The sequence below is a fragment of the Artibeus jamaicensis genome, unplaced genomic scaffold (genome assembly GCF_021234435.1).
Source record: "Artibeus jamaicensis isolate MK-2021 breed Jamaican fruit bat unplaced genomic scaffold, CSHL_Jam_final scaffold_3151, whole genome shotgun sequence".
Taxonomy (NCBI): domain Eukaryota; kingdom Metazoa; phylum Chordata; class Mammalia; order Chiroptera; family Phyllostomidae; genus Artibeus; species Artibeus jamaicensis.
In genome coordinates this window covers 951,167-968,136 of record NW_026522037.1, presented here as the reverse complement: position 1 = coordinate 968,136, position 16,970 = coordinate 951,167, and the positions used below count along the sequence as shown (strand labels likewise).

The 16,970-nt window shown below is 56.3% G+C and overlaps 1 protein-coding gene across 5 annotated transcripts in view; it reads left to right on the top strand.

The window, feature by feature from the left end:
- The window catches only part of MAD1L1 (mitotic arrest deficient 1 like 1), a 171,325-nt gene that overhangs the window by 22,171 nt on the left and 132,184 nt on the right, over positions 1–16,970 (top strand). Inside the window, exon 1 of one of the 5 annotated variants that reach the window (XM_037137891.2) lies at positions 9,231–9,277. The exons of the other annotated variants lie outside the window; for them this stretch is intronic. The gene's annotated coding sequence lies outside the window, so the exon portion shown is untranslated. Of the gene's footprint in view, positions 1–9,230; positions 9,278–16,970 lie in introns of those variants that run through there. 5 annotated transcript variants of the gene reach the window in all.

The window sequence follows — 16,970 nt, the reverse complement described above, 5'->3', positions numbered from 1 at the left end:
GGTTTTGGACACACTTCTGCAGTGGCATTGCCTGGCCTTTGCCTGCTGGCTGCGGTGCACTTGTGTGGAGAGCTGTGCAGGGCGCATCACAGACAGGCTTGCACTTGCCCCCTCACCTTTGCTGCTTTGTGGGGGTGGGGTGGCAGGGGAGAGGAGGTGGGGCGGTCCAGACCCCACCTGAGTGTGTGCTCAGAGCAGGCTGTGGCTGCAGGCTCCTGGGCACTGCAGGAAGTGAGAGAGGTGTGCTCTAGCAGACCCTCCCCAGACTTGGTGGCAGTGTCACGGCGCTGCTGGCAGCTCCCTTGCTGCTGCAGTGGCTCCCCAGTGTCCTGGGTTCGGGCTGTGGACCAACTGCTCATCAGCCCCTCCTTGGCCTTCAGGTGAGGCTGGCCCGTCCCTTCACTGGGGCTGCTGCACCAAGTTGGGTGCTTGTCCATCCTGGAAGCGGCCAGACGCCCCGTCAGGAGGTGGGTGCACTGAAAGCCAAGGTTGAGCTGGCAGCCCCCTCGAGTCCAAGTCTGAGAGAGTCAGGATGGGGGCTGGGAGGTGGGGCTGGGAGCAGCTGGCCTTTGGCGGGTGCCGCCTCCCCTGCGTCCTGTGTGCCCCTGTGGTGGGAGCCGCTGTTTGCATTTCCCTGGGGAGAGGTCCCGGACTGCAGTGGCTGAGCTGGAGCAAACACGTCTGTCCAGCCTGCCGAGAGACCGCTGCTGCTCCCGACGGCCCCTGTCCCGTGGGCCAGAGTGGGCCCAGGTCTCGGCTTGGCGTCTTGTGTCTGCGCCTTCTGGCCTCTGCGGTTGCAGGTGGCTTGGACCCCCACAGGACCCAGTGTGTGAGCACGATGACCGCTGAGGACCAGGCGACAGGCTCGCCTGGCTTGGCATACAGACACGACAGTTGGACGCAGGGCCCGATCCTGCCTTTCCAGCCACTAGTCTCCCTTCTGGATGCCACCGGCATTTCCTGTGGACACGCCCTTGGTGCCCCCATGAGCCCCGTCTGCCCCCCATGCCCCACCAGCATCGCTGCCCTGTCAGCACAGAGAGTCCTGCTCAGGAGGCCCTTTGTAGTGGCTGTGTGGCTGCTGCTGAGGCCAGCCCTCATGTCTGAGTCTGAGGGTCTGCGAGGCCACCAGAGGCCCAGGGCTTCCTGGACATGCTTGCGGAGCTCCTGAAAAGTGTCATAGTCGGCTATGGTCTGTTTCACAGGGGGACATGGCTGTGCTGAGCTGTGAACAGAGTGGGCGCAGGCCGGGCGACAGGACACACCATCTCCTCCCTTCCTTACTCGGGTGCCGTCAGCACTGCCCACGGGGAAACAGACGTCGCCCCAGCTGCCGGCGTCAGAGACGTGCTCGTCGGCACCAGGAGGCCCGCTTCCCGTGGACCAGCCATCCTCCCTGCTGTGTGGGTAGTGCGCATCCTCCAGTCCTGCCTGTGGACGGCCCGGAACACCTCTGCTCCACACCATGTCTGTCCTGTCACACTCATCTTGGGGATCTCAGGAGCGGAATGCGTGCTAGGCCGGGGGGGCCTGCCTGAGCCCGGGCTGTCCAGAGCAGTGGTGGAGCGCTGGGTGCAGCCACCTTGGCATGTGGTCCTCACCCTCCTGGGAGGCACACACTCTTAGAACTATACAGCAGTGTGAAGGGGCAGCCAGGGCCAGGAGAGAGGTACCCGGCGCCCCGGGAGCTTTGGCTGCCTCACCAAGGAGGGGGTGCTGTGGGATGCGGCAGGGCAGGCAGCACACTGAAGGGTAGCATTCATTGGTGAACAGGGGCCAGTTTCTGCCAAAGGCCCGAGGGGCAGGAGGAGGATGGGGGCAACTTAGGATACACAGTGGGCCAGTGGGGGACAGGATTGAGGCCACTGGGGCTGGCCAGGGTGCAGGGAGGACAGCCAGGTGGTCCCGGGGGCCATGCTGAGGAGCCTGTCTTCATTCACGGTGGTTTGGAGTGGCTTTCTGCTGTGACACAGCTTCAGACATAGACATTGGGTGCCGTACTTCCTGGGAGAAGGGACGCCAGCTTCCTTTGGGTCTGCCTGTGCTTTGTCTGCACTGTCTGGACCTTCCTGCCCCTTCCGTCACCTACCAGTGTCTTTAGAGGGACGGGCCAGGAGGGGTCAGGGTGGGCCACAGAGTGCCCGCCAGCCTGCCGCGGGAAGAGGGCGCGGCGGGGCAGTGGCCAGGGTCTCCTCAGAGTGGCAGTGGGCTGAGTCAGGCCTCCCGGGGCCTCCTGCCGACCCTGCTGTCCCTCTGGGCGTGTGCATGTCCCTGAGCATTTCCAGTGGGCCACGGACGTGCTGGGTGCCGGGGGTTGTCAGCCTTACACCGTCTGGGAGGGGGCTCTTTCTCCGGCAACACAGGTCTGTTCAGGAGCAGTTAAGACTTGCGGTTTGGGACGTGTGGTTTCATGGTGGAAGCCCAGAAGGCATAGGCATACTCTCACAGAGGAGAGGGGATTGCCGAGGGGGAGCGTGGGGGACAGGGAGAGCCTCTTTCTGTCTGGGGCAGGGGTCCGTCAGCGGTGGGGCAGGAGCTGGTCCTCCTGATGCCAACAGGAGTGCGGTTTCTGTTTGCCAGTCTGCGCAGGATGCGTCTCGGTGAGCAGGGCAGGTTGTGAGAACTCAAACCTGGTGGAGTCAGTCAGTGTGCAGGTGTGTCAGGCATGGCTCCTGCCACAGGTGGTGCTTGCCCTGTTCCAGGCTCGGAGCATGTGCCAGGCAGGGGCAGCGGCTGCGCAAATGCACACAGCCAGGGGGGCTGTGCGTGCTCAGAGGTGTCTCGTAGTTCCAGGTGGTTCTAGCTGGAGACCATGGGGTAGGTGACAGAGTGAAGAAGGGACAGGAGCAGATTCTGCCAGGGTTGAGCCATGCTGAGGAGCTGGCTCCTCCTCTCCCTAACCCTCCCCCCCCCCGCCCTAGGGGCCCCTGTGCCGTCCGACTCGCTGCTGGGTTTTGAGTTGGGGGCCTGGGGCAGGGGTGGTGGTATCCCCACTTGCAAAGGTACCCTGTCAGTTTGGGGCAGTGGCTGTGAGCTGGGGAGGGTGCGGTCAGGCTGTAGGGGTGGTCAGAGCACATGGAGGTGGTGGCTCTCCCTCCCTGGAGGCCCTCGGGTTTGGGAGCCATATCTGCTCAAGGCCAGGTGCTTCCCAGTGTGTCCTCCCATTCCCTCCTGGGGAGAGTGGCCTGTGTCCTCCTGACCCCAGGCATTTGTGGGCGGAGCTGTGGTTGGGGAAACATTGCTCATTTCTTGCTCACTGATTGGAGGACTGGCCATCTGCCAGACCTCAGGCTGGCTCTGGGGATGCGGAGCGCCACAGTGCAGCCCCTGGCCTTGCAGTGCGTGGGCTGACGGTCTCACCAGCGACAGCTAGGTGGTCGCTGCGTTAGGTTTGGGAGGCTGCAAGTGATGTGGGCGCGTCTGACTGAGCTGGAGATAGGCCTTGGTTTGTCTTTGCTGGATCTGAATAATGGTGGTGGGTAGATGGCCAGGCCCACCACCATCTCTCTGCTCTGGACAGTGTGGCTGATGAGCAGCTGCAGAGCTTGCTGGTTGAAGGCCAGTCCCTGCTCTGGAGAGGCCTTGCATGGCCGACAGGACCGCTCCGTCCCATGCTGCGGTCATCCCAGAGAATTGCTCTAGGGCCCGTGAGTCCTGGTCACGCTCAGAGACACACCTGTCCTTCCTCCCACCTCTGTGGACGAAGCAGGGAGTTACGTCCACTGGGCGGAGGAGGGACCAGAGGCTTCAAGAGGAGCTCAGTGGCCACAGTCATCCAGTGGGCTCGTATCTCCCTCGTGGGCTGACTTGGCTGGTCCTGGCACATGGTGGGCTCGGACCTCCATGAGCTCCATCCGTCTGGCCAGCCGCATGGTGCTGTGCAGCTCGGCCCTGTGTCTTCTCGAGCCGACAGGCCTATGCTGGTGCTCACAGCCCTCTGTGGGTCACCGCCCGTCCAGTCATGCCTGCGGCGCCAGGCACGTCGCAGGGGTGGAGCCCGACAGTCCTTTGAGACCGCCAGCTTCCAGCTGAGCCTGGTGCGGAGGGCCTGTCCTTCTGTCAGGCCGGCCTCCCTGATCTTGCTGGAGCCTCGCGGCCTCGTAGGCTCTGGGGGTTGCCCTCCAGTGGGGCAGGGGGCTCTGCCTCACAGAGTGAGACCTTCATTATTTGGGAGAGGAAGGTTGAACTTCTCAGTACTGTCTTGTTCATGGGGGCAGCTGAGCTAGAAGATTAGCAATTGATTTTTTATTATGTGCAAACTACTTTTCAGTTTCGAGGAAGCGAACAGCCCTCCCATGGTGGGCAGGGCGGCAGGCACGTGACAGCAGCCTCGTGGGGTTGTTCAGAGCACGGCTGTCTCCTGCCGTCAGACGGGTAGGAGCCGTTTGTGTCTGTGTGTCTGTGGCAGGCATCCAGACACGGTGTTCGTTTTCCCTTTTGCCCCTCTGGGTTCTGCTGCTTCAGTGCTGCCCGAGTTCACTGCAGTTAGGTCTTGGGAGTGTTCTTCCCTTCATTAGGGTTCTGGTTAGAAAATGCAGCGTCACTCATCTCTTATCATAGGTAAGTTGTAGCTTGCCGGTGTGAAAGTAGGCTCCTTTAGGTCAAAACTCATGTTTTAAATTGATTTTTGTTGGAAAATTAGGTTTATTTTAGAAGAACCACTGGTAACTAACTGTTACTGGTGTTGTGGTTTGAGCATTTTTGTTTACTAGAGCTTAGCTGTAGACAGCCCAGTAGGGGGTTGCTGCCAACTTCTCTAACCCCGCCTCTCAGGGTACAAAGACTTGCAGGGACCGACAATCACTGGGTTGGCCAAAAAGTCCATATGGTTTTCTTCTGTAAAATAAAAGACACATTTTTCATTTTCACCAGTAACTTTATTGATTTGGATGTATTTTGAGTATGTCAGCTATCTCTCGCTACTGGCTTCTAGTGGGCAGAGGTCAGAGGTGCTGCTAAACAACTTCCAGCGCATGAGACAGCCCCGCAGCAAGGGGTTATTTGGACAAAATGTCAACGCGACCCAGAAACTTCGCAAACCATTTCGACACATCTGATCAGTCACGGCACCTTCTCCATACACGACACAAAGCTTTCTCTTTGCATTTCAGTTGCATTTTGCGTTTCTTGAAATAAAGCATGATATGCTGAAAATGTTGCATATCTTCCTCCGTCTTCAACTTTAAAATGGCTGCACAAGAATTCACCTACTTTGATTCTTTAGAAAAACTCATGCTGATGTGACAGCTGTTACAGTATAATCTAACAAGTGTTTCCAAAGAAGTTAAAGACAGCTGAGTGCCACTAGAGCCGTGGTGCGGAAACAAGCTTTCGGGCCAGCCCGACAGTTGCTCTCATTGTCCCACCTGGTCGGCCGCTTTCCCTTTGAGCAGTGGGCACCTGCCGTGGGGCGGACGCAGGGCAGAGGCTGGCAGCTTTCCTCGGTCGAGAGTCCAGTAGTGAGCGTTCAGGGCTCTGTGGCCCGGGCGGGCCCCGCTGCCAGTGCTCAGCTCTGCCTTTGTAGCCTAGCACAGGGCAACCAGCGCCCTGCCCATCGGCCCGGTCGTAGGACGTTCCTCGCTGGAGCTGAGGTGACCTGACAGAGCCAGGACTGCGGGCCCTCATGGGGAGGCTGCCGCAGACGAGCTGGCAGTGAGTGGGGGGCGGGTTCTGGTGGGACGTGGTTTCCACGGTAGGTGGTGCGCCAACCCCCACGTGGGGCCCAGGGCTGGCCTGCTGACTCGGAGCTCTGCCTGCTCTCATCACTGCACCGGGAGACTGCTGTGGGGCTTTCTGCACACACGGGGTCACGGCCATCGCATTCCCTCCTCCTCTCCTGCTGGGGAGAGTCTGGTCATGGGACAGGACCTTGTTCGAGGTCGTTCCTGCAAATGACCAGTGCTCGGCCTGGTGTCCGAGGCTTGCAGGCTCGTCGTCCTGTCCCGCCGGGCTCCCTGTGTGCAGGCAGTCTCACCATGGGCTAGAGGCGTTGGAGGGGTACCCAGCTCCTGTGGGAAGAATTCAGGAGGATAATGCCCTTCCCGACATGTTCCCAGGGTTGAGAAATGCTCGTTTCCTTTTTGTTTTCCTTCCGGTGGCTGAGAGTCCCAGAAACAGGTGCCGTGACCCTGTCTGCTCTGTTCAGAAGAAGCTTGTTGAGTGTGGGCAGTGTGGCAGACACCAGTTGGAAATGCCGCGGAGAACAAGAGTGTGGTCCCTCCCTGCTGTGTTGCAGGCTTGGGGGTCAGAACGGGAAGGGAGGGAACCCCTTGGAAGGAAAGATGGTCTTTCCGTGAGCTGGCAGGCTACCAGAGTGCAGCTGGGGCACCTTGTGTCATCCCGGTGATGGCTGCAGCACAGCGGGGGCTGGCTGGGACCTGCTCCAGCTGCCTGCATGGGAGCAGGGGCACGGCATCTACGGGCCTCCCCTCTGGGGGAGGTAGGCCTCATCTGTCCCAGCGGCTCCTCTCCCAGGCTGCCCGGCTTCCCGACTGCGGGCCATGCCTCCAAGTCCTGTCCCTGCTGCACGAGCAGGAGCCACTTGCTCCCAGTGGGCGCGGAGCCTTGGGTCTCCTGGTACAGTCAGGGTGCTTTTGTTCCTGGCGGATGCAGCTGCAGGTTGGAGCGCTTTCATTTGCTGACAGCTCTTGCCAAATTAATTTTATTTAATTATCTCCCAGGGCTAAGCTTGAATACATTTTGTGTTAAATTCACAGTTTTCCCTCTTTCTAAACGAAATGGACTTCATATCCTTGTTAAAATCTGATTAAAACTAAAATTGAGTTTTTTGAAGTCTGATTGTTCCATGAAATGGAATTTTTAAACCTAATTACGGTTGGATTTGCATATGCTTTTCAGCACCATTGACAAGAAAGTGGAAATAAATTTATTAATGACGTCCTTCTCTGCCGTATCCTGGGGTTTGCTCTTCTCCCCACCCAATGTAGGAGGCGTTTGCTGCAGGCTCCGCTCCCTGCAGGGTCAGCTCCCAGGGGGCCTGCTCAGCTTTCTCACTCAGCCCTTTGCTGCGCAGCCAGTTTGGGTAGCCGATGGCCTTCTTGGGGGTGCCTGCAATTGCTTAAGCTGGCTCCTCATGGTCTGAGCTCTGGGTGCTGAGGGGGAGGATGGGAGAGGGAGCAGTGGTGGGGCCTCTGTGGCCTCCCCTTTTGGCCTCAGGTGGGGGTTCCTAGTTACTGAGCTGCCTGCACCCTGGTTCTGGATCACACTGGTGTTTCTAAACAGACACACTCTTTTTAACCCCGTGGAAGTAAGCATGGGGCTTTCAGAGGACTGCCTTCTTGTTCTTTGGGAAAGGGTGCTTCCCGCTGCCTGGCTGCCTGGTCCGACTCCCTCAGGAGCCCTGGGACGCAGCCCCTCTGTCCTGCGTGGGGGGCGGGTGGTTGCAGCTTCTCACAAAGTGCTGCACAGCACTTCGGCTGGCCTTCCTGGAGTCCGTGGTCAGGAGAGGCAGTGGGCCCCACCTGGCCAGCTGCTGTGCCTTTCCCGCTTGAGCCGTGCGCTGGGTGCGGTGGGTGGGCAGTGGTGTGTCTGTGGTCCGCAGCCCAAGTCCCGGGGGCCAGTGATGTCACCCGTCCTCCCCTGCACGCCTGTCTCGTGCCCACATGCCATCTCATGGGAAGGGTCCTCTCGGTCTGCGGACCTCCTCCGGGGCTGGTGCCGGCCTGGTGCGGCGCGGTGGAGGTGCTGCGTGCTCGGGGGAGTGTCGCTGGCCTTTTCATTCTTAGCAGTGTCTTTTGAAAAGTAAAGTGTTTGAATTTTAAGCCCGATTTGTCAATTCTTTTCTTTTGTAATTTGTGGGTTTTGTGTCTGCTTAGCTCAAGCTTTTGGAAACTTTCTAGGTAACCTGCTTTTGTGTCAGTTTTGGTATGCGGTGTGGTAATAGTAGAGACTTGCTTTAAAGTTTTTTAAAATACAGATGCCTTTTTGTTGAAAGTACTCTTTTCCCCTTCGAATGCCCTGGTCACTTGTGACAGCATTCTGGTTTCTCCTTTGTTTTTCGTTTCGTAAAGATAAACAGAAGTGGGTGTGTTCTTGTCCCCTTTTCTCAAGTAACAGGCAGCACACTCCGGGCACTGGTTGCTGCTCTTGCTCTTTCCCCTTATGCCCCTTGAACAGCTCTCCGGGACAGGTGTCTGTAGAGGCTCCTCCGCTTGCTCCCATCTCTAGGTGGCACCTGGTGTTCTACAGGAGCAGGTGCTGCTGCCGTGGGCACATGCACTCACACGTCGGCGGGGGTGTGTCTCCAGGGAGAGTTCTCAGAATGGGTCTGTTGAGGCAGAGAGGACTGGCGGGTGTGTGTGTGTGTGCATGTGCGTGCGTGTGCACTGTTGTCGGCTGTGGGAATGCTCTCGGCAGGAGCTGTGCCCGCCTCCTTTTCCGCTGCAGTGAATGCAAATGCCTATTTTCCCGTGGCCAGTGGAGACCTGTTTTTAATAGGCTTTTCAGATAATTGCAGATACTCTTTGTTACTATTTTAAAACAACTTGTGGTTTTCATTTTTATTGTGATAAACTGTATAACATAAAAGTTACCGTTTTAAACATTTTTACGTGTGCAGCTCAGCGGCAGTAAGTACATTCATGTTGCGTGGCTGTCCCCACCACTGTCCTCAGAATTTTCTCACCTTCCCACATGGACACCCTTCCCTATTAAAACACTGGCCCCAGCCCCGGCTTCCACCCTTCTATATTCTGCCTCTGCGGATCGGACCCCTCTTGGTGGGTCCTCACAGAAGTGAGATCACACAATATTTGCCCTTGGCGGGTGGCTGATTTCACTTAGCGTGCTGTCCTCAGGATTCGTCCGCACTGTAGCCTGTGTCAGAACACCCCTCCTTTTTGAAGGAAACAGTGACCCACTGTACATGTCTGCCATGACCTGTCTGTGTGTGTGACAAAGGACACCAGGGTCACTCCCCCCTTTGGCCATTGTGAACAGCACCACCCCGGACCTGGGTGTGCAGATGCCCCTCCCAGACCCTGCTCTGGTTCTCTCCGGCACCGGCTGCAGGGGGCTCCCGGCCCCTGCGCTAGCTCTGTGTTGAACGTTCTGGGCTGTCGCTGTGCCGCCTGCCTTGTGGCTGCACCATTTGTACCCCCGCCAGCACGCACAAGGCTTCCTTTCCCTCCCCGTCTTCGCTGATGCCTGTTCTTTCTGATCTTTTTTTTCATCGCAGGCATCTTTGCAGGCGTGCGGTGGTGCCTTGCTGTGGTTTGGACCCCTGTTCCCCAGTCAGTGATACTGAACATCATTTCAGGTGCCTATGGGGGCATTTATGTAGTTTCTTTGGAGAAATGTCTGTTAAAGTCTTTTGCCCTTTTTTAATCGGATTGTTTTCTTGTTGTTGAGTCACAAGAGTTCTTAGTGTGTTCTGGGTACGTATGACCCTGGTCAGACAGGTGGCCTTCAGATATTTCCTCCCATTTTGTGGGTTGCCTCTTCACTCCCGTGCTGGAGTCCTTTGCAAAAAAAAAAAAATTTTTTTTAAAGATTTTATTTATTTATCTTTAGAGGGGAAGGGAAGGAGAAAGGGAGAGAAACATCAATGTATGGTTGCCTTTCATGCATCCCTTGCTGGGAACTGGCCTGCAGGGAACCGGCCTGCAACCCCAGTATGTGCCCTGATTGGGAATTGAACCGCGATTGTCTGGTTCGCAGGCCCGCGCTCAATCCACTGAGCTACACCAGTCGGGGCTGCAAAAAAATTTTTATTTTGATGAAATCCAGCTTATCTATTTTTCTTCAGTTGCCTGTGCTTTGGTGTCATAGCCAGGAGGTCATTTCCAAGTCCCAGGAAGCTTCCGTCACTGACGTTTTCTTCTCAGAGTTTTATAGCTTTAGCGCTTTTGTGTAGGTCTCAATCCATTTTGAGTTAATTCTTGTATGTGGTATAAGGTGAGGGTCCCACTTTCTTCTGCATGTGGACATCCAGTTTGCTTAGTCCTGCTTGTGGAAAAGACTGGCCTTTCCCTGGTGAATGGTCTTGGTGCCCTTGTGGAAGGTCATTTGCCTGTGAATGCTGTGGTTCGTTTCTGGGCTCCCTTGTTGGCTCTGCTGGCCTGTCTGCACACCTGTCTGCACACCTGTCTGCACTTCCGTCTGCATGCTGGCACCCCACTGTTTTGTCTGCTGTGGTTCAGTAATAAGTGTTGATGTAAAAATGTGAGTTCACCCACTTTGATCATACTTTCCAAGTTGTTTTGGCCATTCTGAGTCCCTCCAGGTCTCATGTGAATTTCACGATGGAGTGTCCTGTGTCTGCATGGGATGGCAGTAGAGTTCTGTTAGGGGCTGCACGGACTCTGCGGGCTGCTTTGGGCGGTGGCGACATTCTGGCTGTGTTCTGCCTCCTACACATGGGAGTTTCTTAGAGGTAGCTGTGATGTGAAATTCGAAGTCCCATCGATGACCCGGTCAAACTTACGTGAAAACGATTGCTCTGTTGCACTGCAAATGGACTTCTTGTCCACACGTGGTTTTGTGACAGCAGACATTGGTCATTTGAAAAATGTGGCTCGCTGACTTAACGTACATCTTCTAAACATCACCGTATTTCATTGTGCGTTGCAAAAACTCACACGGGCCAGCTGTGCCACCGGTTATTGGAAGATCTTCTACTGTTAGAAAGCTGCCAGTTTATGGTGGTGGATACGAATATTTGAAGATTTAATTTGTGTTTGAAAGCTTGAGACTATCATTGGCAATAAAAGCATTCTTGGTTGTTTTCTTCGAAGAAGTTTATTTAATTCATTTTCAAGAAAACGCCCACCAAATACCCAAGTCTGTATGCCCAGTGAGTATAGCAATGAGTAACGGTTGCTTGTCGGCCTTTTCTTCAAGGAAGATGTTTTTTCGTAGAAGGCTACACATTGAGCTCATGGTCCAAACCCAGAAGTGCTGCTCCTCCAGCTGGATGGACAGCCAGACGGCCTTTCTTGAGTACTTCCTGTTCCCCTCAGAGTAGGGGCGGCAGGGTCTCTCCCTGCTCCATCGAGGACATTCTAAAGTGAGACGCTCTGTCTGTGAGCTTGAGTGTGCGGGTGTGAAGCGTGAGGCGACGATGTGTGCAGTCGGTGCCCGGTTTGGCGCACTGAGGCGTCTGACCGGCTGTCGCTGCTTTTGCATCTTCAGTGCCCAGGCTGCTGCAGGGAAAGCAAGCAAGCCAGCTGGCAGCCAGGAGCTGGAGGCCGGGTATGCCCCTCCTAGCCGCCTGGGAGGGTCTCTGCAGACCTCCTGGGTGCAGTGCTTACTGGGGGCAGGGGTCGGAGTCGCATGGGAGGGACTTAAACTCCACTGTGATCATGCAGTTCTGTGATGTGCCCGTGACGTGCCAGAGTAATACGAAAGCACACTCTGGGGAAGATTCGAACACTGGAAAGTTTGAGAGACAATCCCGTCTCTCTGCTTTTTCGAGTTCTCAGTCCTAGAGTTAGTCAGCATTCACAGTTTGTCCTCATAAAGATTTTTACGGGCGTGGGTGTTTCACACGCACAGTGTGGCGTTAGACATCCATATTGTTGGGGTGTGATTTATTTTCGCTTGGGTGGGCCTAGGTGAAAGTTCTGGTGCTTTTTACCGGCTCTTTTGTTACTCCATCACAGGAATGAGCACACACATTTTACCTGACTGCTTCCCTGTTGGCCTGCACGTCCATTATTTCTAGTTCCATTGATGTGCTGTTTTCTGTTGATCTCTTTTGAGATTGAGAGAGAGACAAACATCGACTCACTGTCCTACTTATTGGTGCTTCAGTGGTTGACTCCTGTTTGTGCCCTGACCGGGGATCAAACCTGCAGCCTTGGTGTATCGGGGTGATGCTCTAACCGAGCTACCTGGCCAAGGCATTGAAATCATGATGTCCTTTGCACTTAAAAACAAAAAGGAAGAAGTCAAAATCCTGCTATACTCTTAACCATCCCCCCACTTGCCCCAGGAATGCTCACTGGCGGCGCCTGCAGCTTCCGTGTTCACCCCGAGGTGCCTCCCGGGAGCTGGTCCTGACCTCGTACTCTGTGGATGCACAGAGCGTCTCACTTCTATTGTTATTTTCGCACTGCTCTAGTGTACCGGTGGGCTTTGGGAACACATGGCATCATCTGGTTCTAGCATTCTGTTTTTAGTAGTGGCAGCGAGCTGTGCTTTTTTTTTTTTTTTATAAAGGGGAAATGGGCCCTGGCTGGCGTGGCTCAGTGGATTGAGTGCCAGCCTGCAGACCAAAAAGTCGCTGGTTCGATTCCCAGTCAGGGCACATGCCTGGGTTGCAGGCCACTTCCCGGCAGGGGACGCACAAGAGACAACCATACATTGATATTTCTCTCCATATCTTTCTCCTTCCCTTCCCCCTCTAAAAATAAATAAAGAAAATATTTGAACAGAGAAAAAGCCCTGGCTGGTGTTAGCTCAGTGGATTGAGTGTGGGCTGGGAATGAAAGGGTCACCGGTTCGATTCCCAGTCATGGCACATGCCTGGGTTCCAGACCAGGTCCCCAGTGGGGGGTGTGGGAGAGGCAACCACACACTGATGTTTCTCTCTGTCTCCCTCCCTTCCCTCTCTCTAAAAAAACCAAAATCTTAAAAAGTAAATAAAATCTTTTAAAGAAGGACTCCCTCACTCTGGACTTCGCAAACTGTGCGTGTGTCTTTGTTTTGCCTCCCACAGAAGCCACCCGATGTCTTCCCTGTCGAGTTCTTCTGCCAAAACCGCCTCAGACCTTGCACACTGGAGAATTACCCGCAATGACTTAACCACAGCCATTAGGTTCTGATGGGGTACATATTTTTTAATTCTCATCTCGACGTGTTTATTCATGAGAGAGAGATTGAGAGAGAGAGACACTGATGTGCAAGAGGAGCACCGGTCGATTGCTGCTGCTGCGCGCCCTGGCCTGTGATGGCACCCGTTGCCCCTTGGTGCGTGGGGGAGACACTCCAGCCTGCCGGGCCGCCTGGCCAGGGCTTGGTGGTGTATTTCAGTCTTGAGGAAACCTGGGCCGCCAGTTTTTTCATTAGTGGTCAGTGGGCTCTGCGCTCTAAGGAGTCCTGTCCCAGTCCAGGGCTGCACATTAGTTTTCCTGAGTTTTCCTCTGAGAGCTTTCTATCTTCATGTCGTACGCACAGCTTCCCAGCCTCTGATGTTTCATCCGAGGCTGGAGTCCTGGTTCACTCTTTAATCTCCACTTTGATCAAGTCTTGGCACTGTTTTTGGGAGAGTTCCTCTTCTCCCTTTGAGCGTCTTTGTCACCGTTGCCAGATGAGCGTGGTGCTCTGTCTCAGCCCCTGACACACCTGGCCCCACGTGTGGGTTCTGCAGGAATCCTCAAATCAAGGCTTCGACACTCGTTTTGTCGGGATTGTTGGGCTGGTAGAGGTTCTGCCGCTTTTCTGTGCTGCATACTTTAGAGCCCGGTCATCAGCATCTAAACAAGCCATTGTGGCTGTCATTGACTTTCTCATTGCATCTGTAGATTGGTTTGGAAATGCAGGCCGTCCAGTCACGGCGCATCTCTGCTCCATGTTCGCAGCAGCATTTTGTGGTTTTAGGGACAGTGGTTCTCTGTTCACCCAGAGGATCAAGGATTCTGTGTAACTCGGTGCTTGGTGAGGGGACTAGTGAGGCCTCGCTGCCGGCATAAGGGGAACGTGAGGACCGTGTGTTTATCATTAGGTGCCACACTGAACCAGTTGTGGCACCAGGTAGGAGTTGCCTCCCGGAGGGTGGAGTTTCTGTTGTCATGGACACGGGTTGTTTGCATGACTCCCAGTTCTCTTGTGTGCCAGCAACTTGTAGACCAGGTGAGAGATTAGCGGTTACCTCGATGGGCAGGCCAGATGGGACGCCAAATCATCTTCTCTTTGCTCCTTTAAGTTTTCCATGTTGCCTCACTCTTTGTGATCATGACAACCTCCAAGAAAGACTGTTTTTCACTGCAGAGTGAGGCTGGTTTCGGCAGGTTTGACCCAGTTCCTGACACTCGATGCACTGAGAGTAGAGGGTGCCATACAGGCATTCGCTTTGGCTTTGCAGTCAGTACCTTTTACTAGTCCTGTGTCATTCCTGCCTGTGAGGTCCCAAGTCAGCAGAAGTCTGAGCCCGTCCTCTAACCAACAGTGCCTGGGGACGCTGTGCCACCGGTGCAGCTGAGCCCCTTTCTGAAGGTGGCCCTGCCCCTGCCTCCCTGGGGACTTGTCCTGTGGCTGTGCCCAAGGGCCAGGTGCTTGGGCAGCTGGCACAGTCTCTTCACTGGGGCTCTGAGATGGCCCTGCTCTCAGTGCAAGTGTGCTGGGGGCAGTTGCTGCCCTGGGCCCCTGCCAGGGCAGAGCGGTGCCCCTGCCCCAGGGCCGTGTGGAGGCGGTGGCAGTGGAGGGCAGCCCAAACCCCGAGTGCTCCTTGTGCTCCTGAGCTTCCGTGGGCCCCAGCCCACCTGCCGCTGGGCCCTGCTTTGACCCTGGTACCAGCGGCTGGCTGCTCTGTGTCCTCGTGACCTGGTGCGGCGGGGACCCTGTCACCTGTGCTGTGGTCGTGGGGTGGCAGCCTGGCCTGCTGGAATGCAGGGCCAGTCCCTGCTGGGCGTGTCTGTCCTCAGGTACAGCTTCCTTTTGGAAGGATCCGCTCTCTCGGCAAGTGAAGCATGTGGCTGTGGAGCTTTTCTCTGACGTGCGTCACAAAGCACATGGTGAAGACAGGTGACTGAGATGAGGGGACAGTTTCCCACTGTTCCCCACCGAGAGGCAGCTATTCCCGAGAGGCTCCTTTTTCTTGATTTTCAGTGTCACTCTATGGGCTGAAGAGCTGGTGCCGAGGTGGTGTGGGCCTGTGGCCGCCGCCTCCACGCTGTAAATCCCCAGCACGTGTTCCTGGAAGCACTGGCGTGGCTTCCTTTGTCCTGGCTGCTGGGGGCTATGTCCAGATGTCCTGGCCTCTGCCCTGCTGTTGGGACGTAAGGTTGCGTCCGGTCCTCCTGCAGCGAGTATCTCCAAGGGTGAGCACGGAGCACCAAGGATGAGCACGGAGCACACCTCTCCTTCGAAGATGCAGTTTTGTAGCAAGTCATAAACACGACTGTGTCTTGCCCTGATCCTTCCGTAGCTTGATACCCCACGTAGAGTGGACCCAAAGTCTCTGTGTGCCGCGGCCCTGGGGCTGTGCAGCCTGGCCCCTGCTCGCCGCCTCTCTCCGCTCTGGAATCTGGCTCCATCTTGATGGTCCCAGAGCTCCCCAGTGTATCTGTGCCCAGGACTCCTCCTCCCTCCACACTCGGCCTGGGAGCTCCCCGCCCTTGGCTTCTCTCACAGTGTTCCTGTCCCCCTAGGGGACAGCCTCCTGTGTCGGAATGAGGGTGTTTCCTCCCCGAGTCACTCCTCTTGAGACCGGTGAAGGAGCCTGGGTCTAAGGGGGCCCCCTAGCCTGCTCTCCCACGGGTCCATGTGTCTCCCTGGGGTTCTGCGTGGGGCTGAGAGCATGTTGTAGTGAGGGCTGCCTTCTTGGAGGTCTGTGCCCAAACAGACTCTGTCCCTGCGTCCCCTGCGAGAGCAGTGCTGAGCCCACCGCCGTGGTGCTGCAGTCTGCTGCCTCTGCTGGAGGCTCCTGGTGGGTGGGCTAGGTGGGGCACCAGGGGGCAGTGCTCAGTTTGTCATCAGAGGGCTTTTCTGACTCTCTAGCATGGAGAGTCATGGCCAAGAGCAGAGCTGCTAGAAGCACCTCTGAGGTCTCAGTATAGAGTGGGAGAGTGAGCCCCTCAGTTCACAAGCCCATGCGGGCCTGTCGGTGCCCCTCATTTCCTGGAAGCCAACCGCTGTGCCCACTTGCACCCAGGCCCTCTGCTCACGGCTCGGGTTCGGAGCTCCTGGCCCAAGTCGTGTTTGGGGTGGCTGGCTGCCCTTCGGAGTGTTGGGAGCGTTGGAAAGATCGGCTCTTCCAAAGAACAGGGGGGCAGGGCGAGAGAATGGTGGCGTCTGTTGGAAAGGTTCTGAGAGCTTTTTTTAGCTCACACGGTTCAAAGAGCGCCTCTCGTTAATCAGAAGAATATTCTAGCATACCTGAGGTGGTCACACAGTCTAATTGGAACCCAGGCTGCTTTGAAGTCCTTATAATCCTGCCTGAGCTAGTAGAAAGAATTTGAAGGCAGCAAGTGTAGATGAGAAGTTTCTTCACTCTGTTTACATGTGTCTGGGGACCTGTGTAATCTGTTTCCCTGAAACGGTTAAGCCGGGTTTGCTGGCCGGGTGAGAGCTGGCCTTCATTAGGCGGGGCTGGATGGCTGTCCCGGGCCGAGAGCCACAGGCTGGGTCCATGGCAGGGCTGCATCCGGTCTCTGGATGGCTGATCATGGCTGTCCACGTGCGGGTCCTGTGTGTGAGACAGAGCTGTGGGGGTGCTGACCTTGCACGCCAGCAGCCCTGACCAAGGCCAGCACGGCTGGACCAGCAGGCCTCCTCTCCCACAGAGCAGCACAGGCTTCTCCAGCCACTGATCCCAGACGCAACCCGTTGGTCTCAGGCTCATCTTTCTGGTGGACTGTGGGCGTTCCTGCCGCCAGCAAGCCCGGCCCTGATGCTGCAGGTCCCAGCCTAACTGTGGAGGGCTACCAGCCTCAGGCCTGGGGCCTGGCCAGTGCTCCGCAGAGACAGGGCTCGTCACCCTCCGGGCCCCTGGCCTCCACCCCTCCACTCCTGGCTCTTTCACCCCTCGCAGTCCTGCAGAGATTGGGAGAGGGGCCTGCAGCATGGCCGGTGCTTGGGTGGCCAGCCGCTCCTGGCTGTGAAAGTTTGAAACGCAGCGTGCTCAGGAAAGGGCGGATGCAGCCCCTGTGCCTCATGTCCTGTCTGCATGCTGTGGGGGACAGCTCCTGCAAAGGCTCTGAGTCTCCCCCGGCTCCCCCGAGATCCCCCCCCAGCCTCCCACCTCCAATGTCAGGCGCCACCTGTGTTCGTTGTGTGGGTTCACAGCCTCA